The sequence below is a fragment of the Oryctolagus cuniculus genome, chromosome 10 (assembly GCF_051225735.1).
Source record: "Oryctolagus cuniculus isolate XC-2025 breed Fujian yellow rabbit chromosome 10, ASM5122573v1, whole genome shotgun sequence".
NCBI lineage: Eukaryota > Metazoa > Chordata > Mammalia > Lagomorpha > Leporidae > Oryctolagus > Oryctolagus cuniculus.
In genome coordinates, this window is record NC_142876.1 from 69,145,941 (window position 1) to 69,170,428 (window position 24,488).

General features: G+C 45.1%; 1 protein-coding gene and 1 pseudogene across 14 annotated transcripts in view; one reads left to right on the forward strand and one right to left on the reverse strand.

Annotated features, from left to right (window-relative positions):
- Positions 1-10,876, reverse strand: part of MPPE1 (metallophosphoesterase 1) — a 28,732-nt gene extending 17,856 nt beyond the window's left edge. For 4 of the 14 annotated variants that reach the window (XM_089305356.1, XM_051852175.3, XM_089305360.1 and 1 more), the window contains exons 1-2: positions 10,211-10,421; positions 9,286-9,369 (exon numbers count right to left, since the gene is read on the reverse strand). The gene's annotated coding sequence lies outside the window, so the exon portion shown is untranslated. The other 10 variants (XM_089305355.1, XM_089305359.1, XM_051852174.2 and 7 more) reach the window with 8 other exon arrangements.
- A 1,538-nt stretch (positions 10,877-12,414) lies between these two features.
- Positions 12,415-13,532, forward strand: LOC149123807 (RING finger protein 141 pseudogene; annotated as a pseudogene).
- Positions 13,533-24,488: the final 10,956 nt, after the last annotated feature.

A 24,488-nucleotide genomic window follows, 5' to 3' on the forward strand; every position in this document is an offset into this window, starting at 1 on the left:
TGCTGTGATCCAGCTCCTTGGGAAGCAGCAAATGATGGCTCAGGTACATGAATTCCTACCACCCTCATGGGAAACCTGGATGGAGTTCCTGGCTTTCAGAATCAGCCTGACCCAGCCCCAGGTGTACAGGCATTTTTTGAGTGGACCAGCAGCTAGATGATCTTTCTTTCTCTCCCTCTCAAATACATACACAGATACTCTAAGGTATAATGAATATGTTCCTTAAGACTCTCCAATGAGGGGCGGGGAGCATTGTGGTATAGCAAGTTAAACCGCCACCTGTGATGCCAGCATCCCATGTGAGCACCTGTTCCTGTTCCAGCTGCTTCACTTCCCAATCCAGCTCCCTGCTAATGGCCTGAAAAAGCAGCAGAAGATGGCCCAAATGTTTGGGCCCCTGCCATCCACATGGGAGACCCGGATGAAGCTCCTGGTTCCTGGTTTTGGCCTGGCCCAGTGCTGGCCATTGTGGCCATTGTGGCCATCTGGGGAGTGAACCAGGGGATGGTCTCTGCCTCTGCCTCTCTAATTCTGACTTTCAAATAAATAAATAAATTCTTAAAAAACCAAAACGAGTATTCAATGTTCTTTGTTTTTATCAAACATATCAAAATTTGATATTGATTCCTCATTTCCTTTCAAAACACCTAGAATTCTCCTATAATCCTAAATCTGTACCCAAATCAGCAGCTGAAAACTCCTGAAACCTTTTCTGAGAAGTGGAGGACTGTCTGAGAGGGAAAGAACCCTGGCCAACCAAGGGTGGGCATCCCATATCGGAGCACTGGTTCAAGTCCTGGCTGCTACACTTCCCATCCAGCTCCCTGCTGGGAAAAGCCATAGAAAATGGCCCAAATCCTTGGGCTTCTGCCACCATCCACATGAGAGACCTGATGGAGTTCCGGGGTCCTGGCTTCAGCCTAGCCCAGCCCTGGTCGTTGCAGGCATTTGGGGATTGAACCAGTGGATGGAAGATATATATATACATGCTTGTCAAATAAATAAATCTTTTTGAAAAAAAAAAATTCCTTTTGCTCAAATCTTGGTACTCTTTTTCTTCCTCTATGTTTATGAGACAGGATAGATACAGGACTCAGCCAAGCCCTTCCCAATCTAACATGTACCCATCTCCAGCTCCAAACCCAGCAGGAGCAAGGAGCTACCTGCAAAAGATGCCCTTCTGCCCTGTTAGGAACTTCCTCGCCTTGCACACATGCCCAGAACAGCCAAGTGTGAGTAACCATGTGACCCTCCTGGGGTGGTGGTAGTTTAGAGCACCATAAATTTGAGCGTGTCATGAGCAAAAAAAGAAACAACAGTATCTGTGCAAAACCAAGCTGGAAGTGCCCTGTGCTGAGGGAACTGCTACGCCTCCCTAACCCCACAAAAGCCCCTGTTCAGCTCCTATCAAGGAGTCAGTGCTGTCTCTGTTGCGCTGATGTACAAACATTGTGGCTTGCCCACTGGCCTCTTGTCAACTGCTGTTTGCAAGTGAGCCAAAGAATGCAGGGTTGGTAACCCAAAGACTTACAGAATTAGTATTCCCAGTGCACGTCACAGTCAAAACATGCTCCATTTTCCTCCCGAAATGAACACAGAATAATCTGTAGAGCTGATGGTAAAGCCACGTAGCAGGAGGTAAGGCGTCACTCCTACCTGATGGGTATAAAGTGACCTTGTGGTGCTCACTTCCAGGGACGAATCTGGGACAGACCTGCCTTCTCACCTTCTGACCCAGCTGAGCACCAGCGACTGGGAGCCCCGCAGACACCCCCATCCCAGGCAGACCTGTAAGGGAGCCCCAACTTCTCACCAGGAAAGAGGAAAACACGAGAGCTCTAGAGGGAGTTAGCCACTTGTTCACCCCAAGTCTTTTATTTCGACACTGGGAATACCCAGCAGCAGTAATGGCAGCTTGCACAGCCCTGCAAAGAATCCAAACCACAGCTCTGCTCTGTGTCCTTGGGCAGGGCCACTTACTTGTGAACCTCACAACCCACAGTACCCATTCAGCGATGCAAGCTGATGGAAACAATGTGGATCCTTCTATAACAGAGGCATCCTGCAGTGAGATTTTACTATTTATTGACTGATTTATTTGAAAGGCAGAGAGACAGATAAATGGAAGGCATTGTATTCCACTGGTTCATTCCCCAAATGTCTATAATGGCCAGGGCTGGACCAAGCCAAAACCAGGAGTTGGGAACTCAATCTGGGTCTCCTAGGCTGCATGGGTATTTTTTTTTTAACTTTTAGAAGTACCCTCACATTGGGGCCAACACTGTGGCACAGCAGGTTAAGCCACCTCTTGCCCAGCATCCCATATCAAAGCACCGGTTCATGTTCCAGCTGCTCTACCTCCGACCCAGCTCCCTGCTAAGGGCTTGGGAGGCAGTAGATGATAGCCTAAGTGCTTGGGCCTCTGCCACCCACATGGGAGACCCGGATGGATTTCCTGGCTCCTGGCTTTGGCCTGGCCCAATCTTGGCTGTTGTAGCCATTTAGAAAGTGAACCAATGAATGGAAAATCTCTCTCTCTCTCTCCTTTCAAATAAATAAATAAATCTGAAGTGCAAAAAAAAAAGCAGCAGCACCCCTGTATTGTGAAGACTATATAGTATTCTTGCTGGCTTATCATTTGATAATAAAACTCACAAATTAGGGCTGGTGCCATGGCTCAGTAGGTTAATCCTCTGCCTGCAGCGCTGGCATCCCATATGGGCACTGGTTCTAGTCCCGGATGCTCCACTTCCAACCCAGCTCTCTGCTATGGCCTGGGAAAGCAGTAAAAGATGGCCCAAGTCCTTGGGCCCCTGCACCCACATGGGAGACTGGGAAGAAGCTCCTGGCTCCTGGCTTCGGATTGGCGCAGCTCCGGCCATTGCAGCCATTTGGGGAGTGAACTAGTGGATGGAGACCTTTCTCTCTGTCTCTCCCTTTCACTGTCTATAACTCTCTTTCTCAAATAAAATAAACATAAACAAGTCTAGTACCTGCTAATACTAACCGATAGAATAAATAAAGGGGAGAGTGATCCAACATGGGAAGCGAGATACACAGCAGACTCATAGAATGGCAGATGTCCTAAACAGCACTCTGGCCTCAGAATCAGCCCTAAAGGCATGCAGATCCGGCTGAAAAGCCCATGAGAGTATTTCACACATGGAAAGCCAAGACACTCTGGGGAAAAAAAAAAAAAAAAAAAAAAAAAACTAAATGAAAGATCTCCACAAGTGAGATCCCAATGGAAAGAACAGGTCATCAAAGAAGGAGGTACCTTTCTCTGAAGGGAGGAGAGAACTTCCACTTTGACCATGGCCTTGTCTAAATATGATCAGAGTCGGTGAACTCAAAAGGCTTCCATAGCCTTGGCAACTCATGACAAGAGCCGAGGGTGATTACTGACGCCATAAACAAGAGTGTCAATTTGTTAAGTAAACAACAGGAGTCACTGTGCACTTACTCCTCATGTAGGATCTCTGTGCTTAGTGTGCTGTACATTGTGATTTAATGCTACAACTAGTACTCAAACAGTATTTTTCACTTTGTGTTTCTGTGTGGGAGCAAAATGTTGAAATCTTTACTTAATGTATGCTAAACTAATCTTCTGTATATAAAGAGAATTGAAAATGAATCTTGATGTGAATGGAAGGGGAGAGGGAGTGGGAAAGGGGAGGGTTGTGGGTGGGAGGGACGTTATGGGGGGGAAGCCATTGTAATCCATAAGCTGTACTTTGGAAATTTATATTCATTAAAAATAATAATAATAAAAAAAAAAACCCACTTAAGAGATGGGCCAAGGACCTCAGTAGACATTTTTCAAAAGAGGAAATCCAAATGGCCAACAGACACATGAAAAAATGTTCAAGATCACTAGCAATCAGGGAAATGCAAATCAAAACCACAATGAGGTTTCACCTCACCCCGGTTAGAATGGCTCACATTCAGAAATCTACCAACAATAGACGCTGGAGAGGATGTGGGGAACAAGGGACACTAACCCACTGTTGGTGGGAATGCAAACTGGTTAAGCCACTATGGAAGTCAGTCTGGAGATTCCTCAGAAACCTGAATACCAGCCATCCCACTCTTTGGAATTTACCGAAAGGAAATTAAATTGGCAAACAAAAAAGCTGTCTGCACATTAATGTTTATTGCAGCTCAATTCACAATAGCTAAGACCTGGAACCAACCCAAATGCCCATCAACAGTAGACTGGATAAAGAAATTATGGGACATGTACTCTATAAAATACTATACAGAAGTCAAAAACAATGAAACCTGGTTATTTGCAACAAGATGGAGGAATCTGGAAAACATTATGCTGAGTGAAATAAGCCAGTCCCAAAGGGACAAATATCATATGTTCTCCCTGATCGGTGACAACTAACTGAGCACCAAAAAGGAAACCTGTTAAAGTGAAATGAACACTATGAGAAACGGTGACTTGATCAGCCCTTGCCCTGATTGTTGATGAACAACTTAAATTGTTATCCCTCTTAGTATTTTTTGTTTGTTTGTTCTATTTAATACTTTTGGTTGAATTCTGTATTCAATACACAGTTATTCTTAAGTGTTGAAACTTAACTGAAAAGTGATCACTGTTAAATATAAGAGTGGGAATAAGAAAGGGAAGAGATGTACAATTTGGGACATGCTCAAGCTGACTTGCTCCAAACAGTAGAGTTAGAAACACACCAGGGGATTCCAATTCAATCCCATCAAGGTGGCATGTATCAATGCCATCTCACAAGTCCAAGTGATCAATTTCTGTTCACAATTGATCACACTAATAGGTCTAAGAGTCAAGGGGATCACACAAACAAGACTAGTGTCTGCAAATACTAACTGATAGAATAAAAAAGGGAGAGAACAATCCAACATGGGAAGCGAGATACACAGCAGACTCAGATTGGCAGATGTCCTAAACAGCACTCTGGCCTCAGAATCAGCCCTAAAGGCATGTGGATCCGGCTGAAAAGCCCATGAGAGTATTTCACACATGGAAAGCCAAGACACTGGCAAAAGAAAATGACCTAAATGAAAGATCTCTGTGAGTGAGATCCCAGTGGAAAGAACGGGTCAGCAAAGAAGGAGGTACCTTTTTCTGAAGGGAGGAGAGAACTTCCACTTTGACTACGACCTTGTTTAAATATGATCAGAGTCGGTGAACTCAAAAGGCTTCCATAGCCTTGGCAGCTCATGACAAGAGCCTAGGGTGATTATTGATGCCATAAACAAGAGTGTCAATTTGTTAAGTCAACAACAGGAGTCACTGTGCACTTACTCCTCATGTAGGATCTCTGTCCTTAATGTGCTGTACATTGTGATTTAATGCTACAACTAGTACTCAAACAGTATTTTTCACTTTGTGTTTCTATGTGGGTGCAAACTGTTGAAACCTTTATTTAATATATGCTAAACTGATCTATACAGAGAGAGAATTGAAAATGAATCTTGATGTGAATGGAAGGGGAGAGGGAGTGGGAAAGGGGAGGGTGGCGGGTGGGAGGGACGTTATGGGGGGGAAGCCACTGTAATCCATAAGCTGTACTTTGGAAATTTATATTCATTAAATAAAAGTTTTAAAAAAAAAGGGAAAAAAACTCACAAATCAAACTTGAGAAATGAAAACAGTTTAAGTAATTTTAATTTTTAAACTCAAATATGTTAATGCAAAGGAAAGCTGCTAACATGGACAGAAGTATTCATCATTTGATCACAGGAAAGACACAACACAGAACCTGGTCTGTATCCAAACCTGCTGTTTCTTAGGTTTACAGTCCAGTGACACAGGATGGAGAAACTCACTTATCCCTTGTACTTACTAAGTGGGAAGCAATGGAAGCACTGGGCCTGGGTGAGGCACCTCACACTGCCTGGTCAAGGCCCAGCCCCTATTTACTTAGTCTTAGAAAGAAGAGACGTGTTCTCTCTTTTCACCTGTAAGGGCCAGACTTGGAGGGGGGCATAGCATTCACTTATTCAGGCTGTGGTGGGTTAAAATTGTTGGCCTAGCTCTCTGCCTCTTTAAAATTAAATAAAAATTCTTTTTTAAATGTCCATAGAGGGGCAGGCATTGTGGTGCAGTGAGCTAAGTTGCCACTTAGAAGCTCACATCCCATATCTGAGTGCCTGGGTTCAAGTCTGACCTCTGCTTCTGATCCTGCTTCCTGGGAAGCAGCAGAAGACTGTGCAAACGTCTGAGCCCCTGCCATCCATGTGGAAGACCAGGATGAAGTTCTGGGCTTCCAGCTTCAGCCCTGTGTGTCCCTCTGCCTTTCAAATAAATATAAATAAATGAATGTCTGTAGAAAATGGAATTAAAAACTAAGTTTATTTTGGTACAAAAAATTTGAAACTCATTAATTTTTTCACAGTATACATTTTTCGTTGACTTTGTGAAGGCCCTTTATACAGGATTTCAAATACACTTAGCTCTTAATTCTATTTTCACGAATTACCCCATTCAGTTCAGGGGCACAAAGATAAAGAGGTAGACATACAACCTCTGGACATGTGTGTGAGGAAGGAAGCCAGATGACGCACTAAAGACCCTCAAAGGCTCTTTCAAGAACTGAAGTGCTAAACTGTGGTATTTTGATTTCTACCATATTCTTATTCCTAAAACCAAAATGACTCTCACCAAAAAACGTAAAAAAAAGCACCAGTTTATTAACATCTATTATCCCAGAATTTTTCAGAAAAAGCTAGAGAAGGGGCTGGTGTTGTGGCACAGCAGATTAAGTGACTGGCATCCCATCTGGGGGCACAAGTTTGAGTCCTGGTTACTCCTCTTCCTATCCAGCTCCCTGCTAATACGCTTGGGAAGGTAGCAGAAGTACTTGGGCCCCTGCTTCCCACGCGGGAGACCCAGATGCTGTTCCTGGCTCCTGGCCATTGCAGCCATTTGGGGAGTGAACCAGCAGATGGAAAATCTCTTTCTGTCTGTCTTTCCCTCTCACTGTCACTGTGTCTATAATATTTTTTTAAATCTTAAATCTTAAAAAAAAGCTAGAAGAGAGTATTGGGTTATGAAATAAGTTTGGTGGTTTGTGACCAGAATTTTTAAAAATCAAATAGAATAAACCACAATAGAAAATATTAGCCCATACTGTACAAGGGAAGGTGTACAAAGTTACTCTGATGAAACTTTTATTTCTACTTCCATATACATGCATATATCTGGGTGTAGTGGTCAGGATATAAAATGTACTTTTCCTCACTCCAAGCTATCAGCCCACTTAAGACAGGAACTTGCCTATTTATATCCCCTGTGCCCACCAAGGGACCTGTATACAGTAGATGCTCAATAAGTGTCTGTTGGGGCTGGTGTTGTGGGTTAAATTGCTACCTGCAATAATGGCATCCCATGTGAGTGCTGGTTCAAGTGCTGGCTGCTCCACTTCCAATCTAGCTCCCCGCTGATGTGCCTGGGAAAGCAGCAGCAGATGGCCCAAGTGCTTGGACCCTGCCATCCACATGAAGGACCTGGATGGTGCTCCAAGTTCCTGGCTTTGGCCTGGCCTAGCCCAGGATCTTGTGGCCATCAGGGGAGTGAACCAGTGGATGGAAGATCTCTCTCTCTCTCGCTCTTTCTAGTAACTCCACCTTTCAAATAAATAACCTTTTTAATTTATTTTTATTTATTTGAAAGGCAGAGTTACAGAGAGAGGCAGAAACAGAGATCTTCCATCTGCTGGTCACTCCCCAGATGGTTGCAATAACCAGGTCTGGGCCAGGCCGAAGCCAAGAGCCAGGCGCTTCCTCCGGGTCTCCCACGTGGGTTCAGGGGCCCAAGACCTGGGCCATCTTCTATAGCTTTCCCAGGCCATAGCAGAGAGCTGGATCAGAAGTGGAGCAGCCAAGACTCAAACCAGTGTCCACATAGGATGCTGGCACTGCAGGTAGCAGTTTTACTCACTACGCCACAGCGCTGGCCCCTCAAATAATCTTAAAAAAATAAAATGTCTATTGTCTTAATATTTCAGAATGAGCCTGGTTCTGTCAAACATTTTAGGATTACAAACATACATATTCTCACTCTTTTCTTCTAATAATACCTACCTGTGTTTAAGAATCCTTAGTTAGGGGTCAGCATTGTGGCTTAGTGGGTTAAGCCACCACTTGCAGCACTGGTCCAATTCCCAGCTGCTTCACTTCAGATTCAGCTCCCTGCTAGTAGCCTGGTAGAGCAGCAGAACTTGGCCCAAGTGCTTGGGCCCCTGCACCCACATGGGAGACCCAGAAGAAGTTCCTGACTTCTGGCTGTGGATCAGCCCAGCTCCGGCTGTTGCAGCCATTTGGGGAGTGAACCAGTGGATGGAGGATCTCTCTCTGTCTCTCCTTTCTCTCTGTAACTTTGCCTTTCAAATAAATAATTAAATGGAAAGGAAGGAAAGAAGGAAGGAAGGGAGGAAGGGAAGGGGAGGGGAGGGGAGGGGAGGGGAGGGGAGGGAAGGGAAGGAAGGGGAGGGGGAGGGAGGAAGGAAGGAAAGAAGGAAAGAAAGACCAAAGGGGTAACTACTTAGGAAAAAAAAAAAAAAAAACTCAGTCATTGGAACAGGAAGAAAAAACACATCAGTGTCTCCTGTTGACCTTTTATAAAAGGGCCAGATGGAAGTTTACAAAGATTGGCAAACAGGTGCACAGAGCACATTCACTTACTCATCCACGAATATAACCTACAAAGGAAAAGCTCGGGCCACTGGCTGGTTAGAGGCAAGTAGTGAGGCTCCCCTGAAGCCTCTTGGAAGGAGTCAGCTTTCTTTCAAAAGAAATTCAAAGGAAGCAAGGCAGTGCCTGGGTTCTCTCCTAGACCCTGGGATCCAGGCAGCTGGGAAGCCTATCCTGGCTCCACTACTTCCCAGCTCTGTAATCTCAGGCAAGTCACTCAAAAGAAAAAAAGACACACACACTCACACTCACACACACACACACACACACACACACCCTGAACAGCTAAGTGTCCTATAGCAGCGACTTCCTTTTGGGATCTAAATCCACTAATCTGAATTTTTTTTTAAGATTTATTTATTTGAAAGACAGAGTTACAGAGGTAGAGACTTTTTGTCCATCCTCATGCTGGTTCACACCCCAAACGGCCGCAAAAGCCTGGAACTCCATCTGGGTCTCCCACATGGGTGCATTCCCAGGCATATTAGCAGGGAGCTGGATCCGAAGCGGAGCAGCACTCACATGAGATGCTGCCAACAACCCACTGAGCCACGCTGTTTTCAAGTTTTGGGAGCCTTGGCTTGCAGGAGAATCATGGAGTCCTCTCACCTTTTAAAGAATGCCACTGGAGGGATGAAGCTGGTATGAAGGATTTAAGTTGGCTTCTACTCCCCCAAATCAGAGCATGTTGATCTGCAATAAAACAAAAAAATGTATTGTGAGGCAGAATGACCTTTCACCCAGTAAAGCCCTGAACAGTGTCCCCTGACCGACCTTCAGAGAAGCTAAGAAGCTAAGGAAAAATAACATTATTGCTCAAGAATATCTTTTACATTACAAGATACTTATATGAAAGTACTTTCAGAAAGTTCATAGAAACAGAATTAAAAGATATTTGGTGTAAAAAATTTTTAATCCATGCCTTTTCAATCATACGCATTTTCCACAAACGTTTTGAATACTCTTTACGTACATGGATTTCAATTATTTTTGCACCAAAATAAACTTTCATTTTCTACAAAGTTGCTGAAGTAGCCTTCTATATAAAGCATGGTCCTGTGCTGTCCAACACGTGAGAATAACAGCTGCAGTCCACAAGTGAGCAAAATATTCTACCCACTGAATGATTTTAAACTTCAAAGCTATCATTAAATATTTAACCTTCCCCCTCAAAAATGACATAAAAAATTACTACTTCCTTTGCACTGACCTTAAGTTTTCTTACTTGTTCACTATCTTAAGTATTATTACCACTATACACACATCACATTTTCCATCCTAATTGGCCTTTTTAAACGATAACACAGATCATTTTTCAGTCTACAGGAGTCAACCAGGGAGTGAGGCCCTTAGAATTTAATCCAGGGGCTTTAAAAGTAACAGAGTTTTCCAGCAAACAACCAACTCATTTCCAGGACGCTGTGCGTTACTTTGCAACCCCAAAAGAAAAGGGAGCTTCCATTTTGCAGTGCTAGCAGCAAATTCACCATGGGAAGCTGAAATGTTACGACAGGCGCACAGCGGGCTCGCGTACCTTGCTTTCCGGCCGCTCGGCTAATGTTCCCGAGGGGCAAGCCGGGCCGAGCCGGGCCAGTCCTCCTAGGGACCCCCGGCCGGCGCGGCTCTCGGGGCCGTCAGGATGTCCAGGCCAAACGCTCGCACGCTTTCCGCTTCCGCGGCCTGCGCGGGGCGCGCCCCCATCGCCCCTGGAAACTGCCGCGCCCGGCGCCCGCGTTCCGGAACGCGGACCGCAGCCAGGCCCGGCGGGCTCACCCCCTGTGTCTTCCGCGGAGGGGAAGCGCCACGGGGGCTCCAGACTCAGAGCTAAATAAAGGCAAAAACGTACAGTCGGCCGCATCGTCGTCAGCTCCGCGGTCCTGCGCGCCATCCTCAGATGCCTTCTAGACGCTGCCGGGCGCCGGGGACTGGAGGGCGCTGGAAGGAGCGGGAGAGAGGCGAGGGGAGGTCGCTGGGACGGCGGAAAGGACCGTGGGTTGTGGGCAGCCGAGGCGGAGCAGCGGCCGGCGCCGGAGCGGACTCGCGCCCTGGGGTCGGCGGGCTTGCGCCGCTTCGGCCCGGCACAGGTTCCGCAGGCCGCGGCCAGCGCGCGCTGCACAGCGGGGCCCAGGGGCGGGTCGCAGGTGGGCCGCTCCCGGCCTCTGCGCACCTGCTCCCTGCTCCACGCCACACTGGCCGGGCTGGGCAGCACCGGAAGCCCTGCGTTGCGAAACGTGCTCAAGAAAGGCACGAGGAACGAACGAGAGCCTCCAAACAGTATTTATCATGGGCTTTTTCTCTTTTTCACTAATAACGTTCTTTTCAAAGTGCTTTCACGTCCATTATTTCAAAAAGTCCTCAACACTATAAATTGAAAGCAGAAATCATTAACCCGTTTCAAGCAGTTAAATAAGCGCCGAGTAATAAACAGGGTCTTCAAAACGTTAATGGAAAATAAGTGTTATGAAGAAAAAAAAAAAAAAAACGGGGCTGGCGTTATGGCGGAGCAGATAAAACCTGCCTGCAACAAGGATGCTGGTTCGAGTCCCGGCTGCTCCACTTTAGATCCAGCTCCCTGCTGACGCTTGGGAAAACAGCAGAAGACGGCTCAAGTGCTTGGGTCTCGGCACCCACGTGGGAGACCCGGATGAAGCTCCTGACTTCTCACTTATGCCTGGCCCAGCACTGGAGTTGTGACCATTTGGGAGTGAACTAGTGGATAGAAGACCTCTCTCTGTAACTGTGCCTTTCAAATAAATGAAGAGAAAAAGGGGGTGGAAGGGTAGATTTCAAAATTTTCTTGTACTAGAATAAATAACCTTTTTTGGAAGATTTATTTATTTACTTGAAAGAGAGAGGGAGATGAGAGAAAGAGAAACTTCCATCCACTGGTTCGCTCTCCAGGTATCCACAATGGCTAAGGCAGGGCCAGGCTAAACCCAGGAGCCAGGCACCTCATCCGGGTTTCCCATGTGGGTGCAAGCACTTGGGCCATCCTCTGCTGCTTTCCCAAGCTGTTAACTGGGATCTGGATTGGAACAGGAGCAACCAAGACATTAACCAGCACCCATATGGGATGCCAGCACTGCAGGTGACTACTTTTACTCACTATACCACAAGGCTGACCCCATAGAAAAATAACTTTTAATTCCATTTTCCATGAACTTTTTGAGAAGCCAAATAGTAATGATACCATAGAAAGTTCTCAGCAGCACTTCTTGCTTGCTAATAAACAACTCAGTTAAGCCTATAACTCTTTTTTTTTTTTGGCATTTTGTGACCAAATTTATTTTTTGTTTAAATTTCATTTACTTTGTTTTATTGTAATTTGCACAAGAGACTACCAAGTAAACTAAGTATTTTACATTCTCACACATTCCCTCAGATCTCCACAGTTGTTGGAAAAACATTAAAATCCATGCACCAGGGGCCAGCGCTGTGGCATAGCGGGTAAAGCTGCTGCCTGCAGTGCCAGCGTCCTGTGTGGGCACTGGTTCAGAGTCTCTGCTGTTCCACTTCTGATCCAGCTCTCTGCTATGGCCTAGGAAAGCAGTAGAGGGTGGCCAGGTCCTTGGGCCCCTGCATCTGTGTGGGAGACCCAGAAGAAGCTCTTGGCTCCTGGTTTTGGATCAGTGAAGCTCCAGCCGTTGCAGCCATCTGGGGATTGAACCAGCGGATGGAGGACCTCTCACTCTCTGCCTCTGCCTTTCTGTGACTCTGCCTTTTAAATAAATAAATAAATCTTTAAGGCCGGCACCTGCTGCTCTGAGCAGCGCAATGCCTTGAACTAGAAAAACTATGTGAAACAATACTTTCTGGATCTGAATGACGTCATTTCATCATGGGACAGCAAATTTCAGATCAGACCCAACTGGTTATTAGCAAGTTACCAGAAAAAGTAGCAAAACACGTCACATTGGTTCGAGAAAGTGGCTCCTTAACATATAAAGAATTTCTTGAGAGAGTAGCTGAACTTGGTGTAACTGCTAAAGTGGCTTCTGGCCAGGAGAAACATCTTCTCTTTGAGGTACAACCTGGATCTGATTCCTCTGCCTTTTGGAAAGTGGTTGACGGGTAGTGTGTACCAAGATTAACAAGAGGAGTGGCATTGTGGAAGCATCACGCATCATGAATTTGTACCAGTTCCTTCAGCTTTATAAAGGCATCACAAGTCAAGAACCTGAGGAAAACGCATGCTCTGTCACGCCTTGTCAGGCCAGTCTTTGGATGGGAAGGGCGAAACAGCTGACCGATGAGGAGGTGTGTTATATCTGCATGGATGGGCGGGCTGACCTCATCCTGCCTTGTGCTCACAGCTTTTGTCAGAAGTGTATAGATAAATGGAGAGACGGACACAGGAATTGCCCTATTTGTCGCCTGCAGATGACTGGAGCAAATGAGTCTTGGGTAGCGTCAGACGCGCCTACTAAAGATGACGTACTAAACATGGCTGATGAGGCCGACCAGCCCCATCGGCCATCGGCCATGGCCTGGGGAGGAGATCTGCCGCTGCCCTTGTGGGCTACCCATGCTTTGGTCATGAGGAAGAATGTTGTGGCACAGATACAGCGAAATACACTTCCCCACCTTCTTATTTTTGCTATTCTCACAATATGTCCCATGTTTGTTTATAAACGTTCCATGTCTTCCATTATTCAAGCTAAAATTTGCTACTGTTTTAGACCCTATTTCCCTATTTATTTGTTCTAAAGTGTATTAGAACGAATTGCTCTTGAGTCCTCTGCTGGCAGGTAACAGCAATGTTTCCAGAGGCTTTGAACACACTACTGTTTTTCAGGACAACAGTATTCTGGAATCTTTAGGTTTAAAATAAACCTTGGAATTAAAATTTTTATGAGAAAATGTTAAATAAGAAAATGGACCACATCAAAGGACATGTTACTTAAAATTTTCTTTCTGCTGGACTCTAAGAGTATGTATGCCCCCTTGTGGTTAATTATTATTTTACTCATTTTTTTTAATGATCTATCCACAGTTGATTCATGGCTCCAGCAGTGTGTTTTGGAACTACCTGTTTTTTCTTCAAAAGGTGGTGGTGGTGGTGGTTTTTGCCCTGTTGTGTGAACGGGACGAGTACGGTGGAGCCGGGCATATCCTTTTAACTTTCCATGTAACTTTCCTGACCTCCTATTGGTAACTTGCAAATATTATTTTCCTAAGTACCCAGGGATACAGTTTAAATCACTGCTGCTTATTAATGACAGTTTTTAAATGCTAGAATTTTAATAGGTGTGCAAATAAAACCCATTTCAAAGAAAAATATCTGCATAAAGGTAGCTCAATTTTGCTCCCAAAATAGTAAAGATTAACCCATAACATTCATGATGAGGACCGCTAAGCACCAGATGGGTAAGTACTCGCTGTGGATATTGATGTCATACCAACCTAGCAGTGCACTTGTTGGTTGAGTGATCTTGAAAAAGTTTCTCATATTTGTAAGTTCCTGCTTTATGAACTGAGACGTCATCTGTGGTTTTCCCAACATTTCAACACTGGAGCTTCCCCCGGCTCAGGTAAAAAATCTCACAGAGAATCCTTATATACACATGTATATACACACACCATATATAAAATATTTCATTAGTCCAGCTTTTCTCATTTCAATTGTATATACTGTAATAACTAAATATTAAGTCAGCCAATGAAAACATAGAATAAAATGTTGTAACATAAGTAAAATGTTGTAACAAGTATAAGAATTTGATGAGTAACAAGTTTGTATGATGGGAATTGTTTTAATTTTTTTTCTTTTTCAAAAAATGTTGCCCTTTTTTTTTTTAAATTCAGGTCAAATTTACAGAACCCTGGATCTCCTCCACAGATTCTTGATATTCCATGGAAGGTAATTTGGAAACGTTGGAAGAGAGGATCCTCTGAGATCTTTTCTAGCTCTAGGATCTTCAGTTATCATTTGGAAATAGACCTGCTGTGTTTAATTCAGGTTGCCTAACTTGAAAATTCTCCTAAAATGCACAAAGTTGCTTTACAGGTTTTTGGATCTTCCCAGAGACAGCAAAGGATTTTATCCCTCAGAATCGTTCATCTGTCAAGGAATTGTTGTCAGCAAGCCCAGGGACTTGATCTTGCCCAGCCTTTTTCACTTTGCAATATGAAATCCAAGACACTAACTGATCTACTGTGAAATACAAAGTGTTTTTATTAGCCTTATCAAAGAAATGAGCACAGTTCCCTGCTCACGCCATTAAACTGGGTGGTAATTCTTAGATGTGAATGTTAGGCAGGTTCTACTGTAATAACTAATAGTAAAAGCTGTAAATTTGTTTCATGGATGAAATGTGCACTTTGTATTCTTAAAATCTTCAGTATTTAAATGCAGTTACTATGATAGGAGATATAATGTGTGCCTTCTAGGATTTGTGAAATGGTCTCATGAAATTTAAGGAATTCGTTTTATAGATCATAAAGTTTTTCCCATCCTAACTCAATAGTGAAGAGTTTACTTGTAGTATAATGCTGCAAAACTGTAGTTTGGGAAAATGAGTTTGCTATGTACTGAATTTAGAGGTTGAGAATATTAGTTTGGTTTTATTCTTAGGACAAACTGATAAATTGTGCAAGAACTAATCTTTAGCAAGTAAATTTTAGCTAACTAAAGATTTGTTTCTTACCATGTAATTTCACATCCTTACATACTAAATGTTTATATTCCTTAGAGGACTATTTTATATTGTGCTCTGGGAGGTTGTGATATTTGTGTGCTATGTAAAATTCATTTCAAATTGGACTCGATTCCTTATATTTAATATCTATTCAGATAATTAAGTTGTTTGAAAACATCTTTTGGTTCAACAATTTTTTAATGTTGGGAATGTTGGGTTCATTAAAAGGCAATCTGAATAATTTGCAATAAATAAATAAATCTTTTTAAAAAATTCCATGCACCAGACTCATTTCTTTGTGTTCCCAAGCTTGGAATGATACTACAGATGCCAGTGAGAGTTAAGTTAATTAAAAAGAGAGGATTAGACTTTATTTCATAAAATTAGCTATAACCTCCCATGCACCAAACACTTTGCAGACAATGATTATGCGCTAATGAAACCTATTTTACAACAGTGCAAACAGTAAGCATCGCTTTTCATCCTGAGTACATGGAGGACACATGAAATGTGGGCTTTAGGGCTGGTGTTTTGGAGCAGTGGAGTTGGCTAACACTTGTGATGCTGGCATCCCATAGGGGTGCCTCATCTCCCATCTGCTCGACTTCCAATCCAGCCCCCTGCTAATGCTCCTGGGAAAGCAGCAGAGAATGGCCCAAGTCCTTGGGCCCCTGCACCCGCATGGGAGACCCAGATGAAGTTCCTGGCTTCTGACTTCAGCCGTTGTGGGCATTTGGGGAGTGAACCAGCTGGTGGAAGATCCCCACACACACACCTCTCTGTAACTCTGCCTTTCAAGTAAATAAAATCTTTATAAAATAATTACTATTATAAGAGCCAGTGTTGTGGTATAGTGGATAAAGCCTCCACCTGCTATACCTACATCCTGGTTTGTGTCCTAGCTGCTCCTCTTCTGATCCAGCTCCCTGCTAATGAGCCTGGGAAAGCAGTAGAATATGGCCCAAGAGCTTGGGCCCCTGCATCCAGGTAGGAGAAACAGAAAAAGCTCCTGGCTCCTGGCTTCAGCTTAGCTTCAGCCCTGGCCATTGCGGCCACCTGATGAGTGAACCAGCAGATGAAAGCTCTTTCTCTGTAACTCTTTCAAATAAATAAATCTTTTAATAATAATAATAATAATATGCAATAATTCCCCCTTTAAATAACATTATTAGGAGCATACTTTTTTATTTTTATTTATTTGAAAGACAGTTACAGACAGAGAGAGAAGTCTTCCATCCACTGGTTCAGTCCCCAGATGGCCACAACGGCCAGAGCTGAACCAATCCGAAGCCCAGAGCCAGGAGCTTCTTCCGGGTTTCCCACTTGGGCGCAGGGGCCTGAGGACTTGGGCCATCTTCCACTGCTTTCCCAGGCCATAGTAGAGAGCTGGATCGGAAGAAGAGCAGCTGGGACTAAAACTGGCACCCATATGGGATGCCGGTGCCTCAGGCCAGGGCTTTAACCCACTGCACCACAGCACTGGCCCCTAGGAGTATAATAAAATAACATTGATTTTCCAAGGTTATACATAGATAGTAGGGGTGGGGGTTGGGCAGTGCAGCCCGAGGTTCAGCTCCCACTTGCTACCCACCTCCCTGCTTATATCAAAATGATCACAAATATCCCAATTTACAACCTGGTCCATTCTCTCATAGCCTCCATGGTTCAGGAATCAGCTGGGCCCCAGGCACAGGCTGCAGTCCTGCTGCCAGCCAGGCAAAGGTGTCCTGCCTAGCAGGGATAGGGCTCAGCTCCCACAAATCTGCCAGGGGCCTGCGGGCTCTACAGCAGCTGCTTCTCCAAGGCCAGTGGGGGAGCATCTGCTACTTCCACTCTCCCCTCTGACCTCCAGACCCTCTTAAAGGATTCAAATGATTAAGTCAGGCTCACTCAAGACAATCTCTTCTGATTTAATTAACAGCCTTAATTACGTCTTCGACATTCCTTCTCTTTGGTCACATGATGGAACCTAATCCCAGGATGTTATCCTGCCTTGTCTACAGGTCCCAACCTCCCTGAGGGGAGGGAATTCCACAGCGTGTTCAGCAGGGGAGAGAGGGGGTGGGGCAGTTTGGAATTCTGCCCAGTACACGTGGTATCCCAGGCTCATTTCCAGAGAAAACACAGAGCCAGAGAAGTTCCAGGGTGTCTTTCAGAGCAGACACCTTCCCTGATTGTGCTGAAATCTTCCTAGAGAATCGCTAGAAAATAATGTAAGACACCTAAACCAAGTTGGGGGTGACTATGCAAAAAACTCGCAAAAGCAAATCAAACATAAAAGCAGAATAGGAGCTTACCACCAAAAGGAAATGCCTGGTAAACAATTTCATAAATAATTACTCCTTTTTCCAATGTGAAACGCCATTTTCAATTTATCTGTTTCATCCATCTTAATGTGGCTCATTCATTTTTATCTCATTTCATTTTAAGAAATGAAAGAACATAAAGGAACTGGTTTTTTTTTCCACCTCAATTATGCATGTGAAATTTAGCCTTGGTTCTTACACTTTTGCAATTCTTTTCTTGACATATTTTCCATATCCTATTTTTGACTGCTATGTGTAAGGTCAAAAGTGCACCTACTCCATCCATTTACCCTCCTGCCCAGTAGTGCTTGTGTGAGTGGACATAAGGGAGACGTTCGCTTGGGGTGTGGCCAAGTACTCAGCCTCAAGGGGGAGCTGCTCAGAGGAGAGCCTTGTTTACTTATGACAAGTAAAGGGGGTGGGGCCTCCTACAGTTGCTGCCTCCCTGAGAAGCAGTTGGCCGAGTCTTGCAAGGATCAGGGAGTGTCCAAGGCTGTGGAAAAGAGGGCGTGAGAAGGCTCCTCCTGCTTGCAGTACACATCTGTGTAGCTGTACAGAGACCTAACTCACACTGGTCTCTTCCCTGGGTGCAGTGGCCTGGCTCCCTGAATAGGTCGTCGGCACATGAACTTTCCTGGAACATCTGAAAAAACAATCTCAGGGCTGTAAACTGTTTCAGGTTCTCTGCCCTGATTGGCTCAGTCCTACACGTTCAGTTACATTTGTACTGTGATCTTAATAAATTACAAAGAACTATGGGGAGGCGGGTGTCCCATTGAGCATACAGGCTCTCTGCAACTAGACAGTAAATGACCCATCTGTTTTACAGAACTGTAACTTTCAAACCACCTTCCTACCTCCAATAGAATCCCAGTCAGCATTCAAACTCTTTGAGAAGACCAGTGCTTCATACTTATCTCCAGAACAGCATTCAGTAGAAGCACAATACATAATTGATTCCAAATCAAATGGTATTGAATGATTTGAAAACAGTGAGATGTGTTAAGAGGCTCTCAAAGATTCTGGCTTAGGGAATTTAGATTTACTTTTAAGGGATAATTGCTTTTAAGAAGCTTGGCTTGTTAGGGCTTTCTTGGGAGGATTCTTTTGATTTGTTCACATTCATGCATTCAATTCAAGGCAGAGTCCACAGCTGAAATCAATGAGAATGACTCACTGATTTGGCCTAGCAGTTGAGATGCTTCTTGGGTTCAAGTCTGGGCTCCCTTCCCAATTCCAGCTTCCTGCTAATGCTGACAACGCATTCCAATGCAGTAATTGTTCAAGTAGTAGGGTCCCTGACACCAGCCCCATGGGCATCTGAAGAGGGAACCAACTGAGATCTCTCTGGGCATGGGGGAATGGGTCTTTCTCTCTCCCTTCCTCCCTCTCTCTCTCTCTCTCTCTCTGCCTTTCAAATACAGAAAAGAAAATCTTCCTCAGAAATATTGGTCTAAAGTTTTACCTCTCATTGAGCAGGTAACCTAACCTTGTTCCATTGGCCAAAAACATGGTTTGGGGTCCAACTACTTTCTATAAATTAGTAAGTTTTGTGTTTATGCATTAATATTTGGCTCATGACCAAAATTTTCCAATATCTAATATCTCTATTTGTGTCTGTACCTGCTTGTGTATATCTATGTGATATGTATATCTAGTGTTTTCTGTCACCACAAAACATACAAAGCACTGGAGTCAGAGGAGAGGTTTATTGTCAGGTGGGGGAAGCCCGATGCGCTCAGGGGAAGAGGGCAAGAGAGTGAGAGAGGGCAGAGCATAAGAGAGAGAGAGAGATAAAGAAAGAACACGTTTGGGAACAGGTCCTGTTAAACCTTTGCTGGAGTGGGGGGTGGGCAGGGAAGTAGGAGTTGCGAATCCCATTTGGGTGGGGGTGGAGCTGACACTTGTGGTTGGGTCATGTAGGCACCTGGCTTCCAGCAATGGTGGCGGGGGTGGTGGGAGGGGTTAGGGCCTAAGATGGTGCCCAGGGTGTAGATCACGCCCAGATAAGACTGTGCCATTTTACTAACACAGATGGTGTTGCCAAAATCAATTCATAAAATTCTGGAGAAGAGTTATATTTTAACTGGCATAGAAAAAATAAGAATTTACACAAATTAAATATTCCCACAACTCTTAGAAAAGCAGGAACAACTGAACTCTGGGATAATCTTTGGTAAGTAGGACTAAATGAGCCTTATTAAATTAATACTGTTGGTCTAATAAAAACAGGTATCATTAGCAGAGATGGGTGGAACAGGTTCTTGTCTTCATTCAAGAAAGAATTCAGACATGAGACAGAGAGGAGTGGGAAGCAAGTTATCAAGGTTTAATGGGGTAGGGCATCCATCAGAAGGAAGAAGCACCTCTTCAGACAGAACCTGAGAAAGCTCCCAGCCATTCAGACTGGAGAGAGCAAGGTTGCATGGTATAATGGAGAGAATACACCCAACAGGCCAGGTGGGAGGCTCAGGAAGAAGCTAAGAGCTGAGCCCACAAGTCTGTGTTTAGACTGGGGCTTATAAGGAAATGGGGTTCAGTTCTTCCCATTATTTCTCCTTCCCCTCCTCCTTCTTCTCCAGGACAAAGAGTTTGCTGAGTGTGAATTAGGTAAAATTCCTCCCAAGGTGTCTCTATGCAGTATTATCAGACTAGGCAGCCCGTCTGTCTAGGGGCAGAGGAGTTGCCCCTGGGGTTCTTCCTTGAGAGAAGGCTGTGAGATTTTACTCCCAATGTTATCAGCCCAGGTAACCATTTGGTGCCAGAGAGGATGCTCCTGGGAGCTTTCCTTTGGGTGAAGGCTGAGACCACCTGTAAAGTTATCTGGGTGTGGGCGGGACTTTGTATTATAAAGCTTTGGACTGCTTCCCAGGAGAGCGTGGCAGCTTCCTTCTGTGGGTGCTTTGTTTTCCTTAGGCTGTTCTCACACGCATAGGCTAATTTCTAACTTCCCACATGACCGTGTGTCTTCTAATTCCTGAGCACTGAATATAACACAGACATACAATTTTTTTAAATGTATTTATTTGTAAGTCAGAATTACAGAGAGAGAAAGAGAGAGAGAGAGGGGGAGAGAGAGAGTTTTCATCTGCTGGTTCACTCCCCAAATGGCTGCAAGGACCCGGGGTTGGGCCAGGCTGAAGCCAGGAGTCAGGAGATTCTTCCAGGTCTCCCACGTGGGTACAGGGGCCAAGCACTTGGGCCATCTTCCACTGCTTTCCCAGGTGCAATAGCAGGCAGCTGGATCAGAAGTGGAGCAGCCACTGCGTAGAGACACCTTGGGAGGAATTTTACCTAATTCACACTCAGCAAACTCTTTGTCCTGGAGAAGAAGGAGGAGGGGAAGGAGAAATGATGGGAAGAACTGAACCCCATTCCCTTATAAGCCCCAGTCTAAACACAGACTTGCGGGCTCAGCTCTAACTGGTGCACATACGGCATGTTGGCACTACAGATGGTGGCTTAACTCACTGCACCACAGCACCAGCCCCCAACATACAGTTTTTATTTTACCTGAGTTTATCGGTTTGAAAGTCAAACAGCCAGGACTTGAACCAGCATCTCAAATAGTGGCTTATAGACATCTCAAGCTGTGGCTTAACCTGCACCACAAGGCCCTCTGATATTTCTATGATTTCTTGATACTTGCCTGACATAAATGTTACAAAATTTTCCAACAAAAACAAGTTGATGGCTAGATTTCTAATGTCTCATAAATTTTTATGAGCAATCTAAGCATAACTGTTAGGAACAATGATTTAAATAGATGTAAATGGGACAAAAGTTTCCAGATCAACTTTCCAACAATAATTAGGTTTTTATAATAGGTCTTCTTAAAAATAGCTTTCAGAATCTTTTTTGGGAACATAAAATCTTACAGTTACGCTGCATTATTCAATGGTAGATATTCATTGAATATCTAGATCATTTCTCTTTTTTAAAAAAGATTTATTTATTTATTTTAAAGTCAGAGTTATACAGAGAGGGGAGAGACAAAGAGAGAGAGAGAGAGAGAGAGGTCTTCCATTCAATGGTTCACTCCCTAATTGGCCACAATGGCTGGAGCTGCACTGATCCAAAGCCAGGAGCCAGAAGCTTCCTCAGAGTCTCCCACGTGGGTGCAGGGGCCCAAGGACTTGGGCCATCGTCCACTGCTTTCCCAGGCCATAGCAGAGAGCTGGATTGGAAGTGGAGCAACCGGGTCTCGAACTGTTAGGTAGGAAGTCAGAAATGAGCTTATGTGAGTGTGATAAAGGCCTAAGGAATTAACATCTAGGTCCAGAATCTGCATCTCAAAGTCATGCCGAAAACCTTCCAGGTGCAGCCCAGTATCTGCACTTCAAACATCCTGCCCAGATCCTGATGACCTTCTAGGGGGTCCTGTCCCTTCTACCCTATAACCATCCTTCCTCTAAGGCAGGGCAACACCAGCCAGGCTTCCCCTGTCTGATAACTTCAGGGGGAAAACTCAGAAAGGAATTTTTCGTATTTACATCCAACAAATCATTTGTTCAGGAGAAGAAGGAGAGGGGGAGGGAAGGCAAGACCCATCCTCTTTTTTTTTTTTTTTTTTTTTTTTTTGACAGGCAGAGTGGACAGTGAGAGAGAGAGAGACAGAGAGAAAGGTCTTCCTTTGCTGTTGGTTCACCCTCCAGTGGCCGCCGCGGCCGGCGCACTGATCTGATGGCAGGAGCCAGGTACTTATCCTGGTCTCCCATGGGGTGCAGGGCCCAAGTACTTGGGCCATCCTCCACTGCACTCCCTGGCCACAGCAGAGAGCTGGCCTGGAAGAGGGGCAACCGGGACAGAATCCGGCGCCCCGACCGGGACTAGAACCCGGTGTGCCGGTGCTGCAAGGCAGAGGATTAGCCTAGTGAGCCGCGGCGCTGGCCAAGACCCATCCTCTTAAAAGCCTCAGCCTAAATGTGCACTGCGCACTCTCTCTCAGGTCCTGTCTGGAGAGGTGCCCATCCGCTCTTACGGATGTCCCTATCCTAATAAACCTGCTATTTTGCTTTCCACTACTCTCTGTCTCACACCTGAATTCTTTCTTGCGCAAAAACAAGGACCCTTTGCTTCTCCTTAACAGAACCGGCACCCATATGGGATACCAGCACTTCAGGCCAGGGCATTAACCCACTGTGCCACAGTGGGTCAGATAATTTCTAAATAAAGAAAGTTGAAGACTTTAAAGCTCAGGCCCACAGACAGCCCCCACCCCAGCTGTGAGTCCCAAGTATTAATTGCCCGGAGTACCCATACTTCTGTGTGACTTGGCCACAAAGTTGAGGATGTTCACAATCCCCACTCACCTGCAAGTTCAGTAGTGTTCTGGAGTGATTCACAAGACCACAAGAAAGTATTTTGTACTTAGTATTTTTATTGATTTATTATGAAGAATATTACTTCAGGAGAGACCAGGCGGAAGCTCCAGCATCCCGACGTGTTCACCAATGGGAGGAAGTGCTCCAAACCTGTTGCTTAGAGGTTTGTATGTGTGAGGCAGGAAGTTAGAAATTAGCCTGTGTGTATGAGAGGGACCTGCAGAAAACAAAGCATCTGCAGCTCACCTTGGAAGCAGCTCGGGATTTTACACTTCCAAGTCCTGCCTGCACCCTGCTAACTTTAGAGGGGGTCTCAGCCTTTCCAGAGAGCTCCCCAGGAAAATCCTCTCTCCTCAGCACCAAATGGGGTGTCTGCTCTGATAACATTGAGCAGTAAAACCATTACATCCTTCTTCCAAGGCAGACACCCTAGGGGAGGCTCCTAGGCGTGGCACCAGGTGGGCTCCCCAGTTTGATAGCACTAAGTAATGAACCCTTGGGAGGAATTTTTTCTAATTCACTCAGCAAACCCTTTGTCCTGGAGGAGAAGGAGGAGGAGGTGGAGGAGGAGGAGAAGGGGAAGGAGAAACCGTGGGCAGAAGTGGACCCCTTTCCCTTATAAGCTCCAGTCTGAGCACAGACTGCACGCTCAGCACTCAGCTCTCTGCTGAGCTGCCAGCCTGGCCTGCCGGGTGTATTCTCTCCACTAAACCATGCAACCTTGCTTTCCGAAGCCTGAGTGACTGGTCACTCTCTCTCTTTCAGATTCTGTCCCATCCATTCTGACGAATACCCTACCCCAATAAACCTCGCTGCCTTGCTTACCACTGTTTTCTGTCTCACAACTGAATTCTTCCCCACCCATCTCTGCTAACATATGGAGTATCATTATGTAGGCATGGGTGATTAAATCATTAACTATTAGTGATTGGCTCAATTGCCAGTTCCCCTCCTCACAGGTCAAGGGGTGAGAATGAAAGTTCCAACTGTTAGGTAGGAAGTCAGCAATTGGCCTATGTGTGTGAGAAAGGCCTAAGGAAATTGACATATCCAGCATCTGCATCCAGCATTGCAAAGTCACCCTGATAACCTCCCAGGTGGTCCCAGGCCTTCCCCCAAGGAAAGCTGCCAGGAGAATTCTCTCTCCTCAGGACCAAATGGGTGACTTGACCTGACAACATGGGGCAATAAAACCTTCACAGATGCCCTAAGGGAAGCCCCTTTACTCTGCCCAGGGCAGAAAATCTGGGGAAGAATTTGCTAATTTTCACCCAACAAACCCTCCCACTAGGACTCCCATCCTTTGTCCCAGTGGAGAGGGGGAGGTGGGTAAACAGACTCCCTTAAAAGCCAGGAGTCTAAACAGAGACTGCACCTCAGCGCTCTACTCTCTGCTGAGCTCTCTCCATCCAACCTTGTAACCTCACTCTCCCCCAGTCTGAGTGACTGGGCGCTCTCCCCCATGCCTTCCATCCTGATGATGCCCTACCCTCAATAAAACCTTATCACTTCACTCTCTGTCTCATGCCTGGATTCTTTCTAGC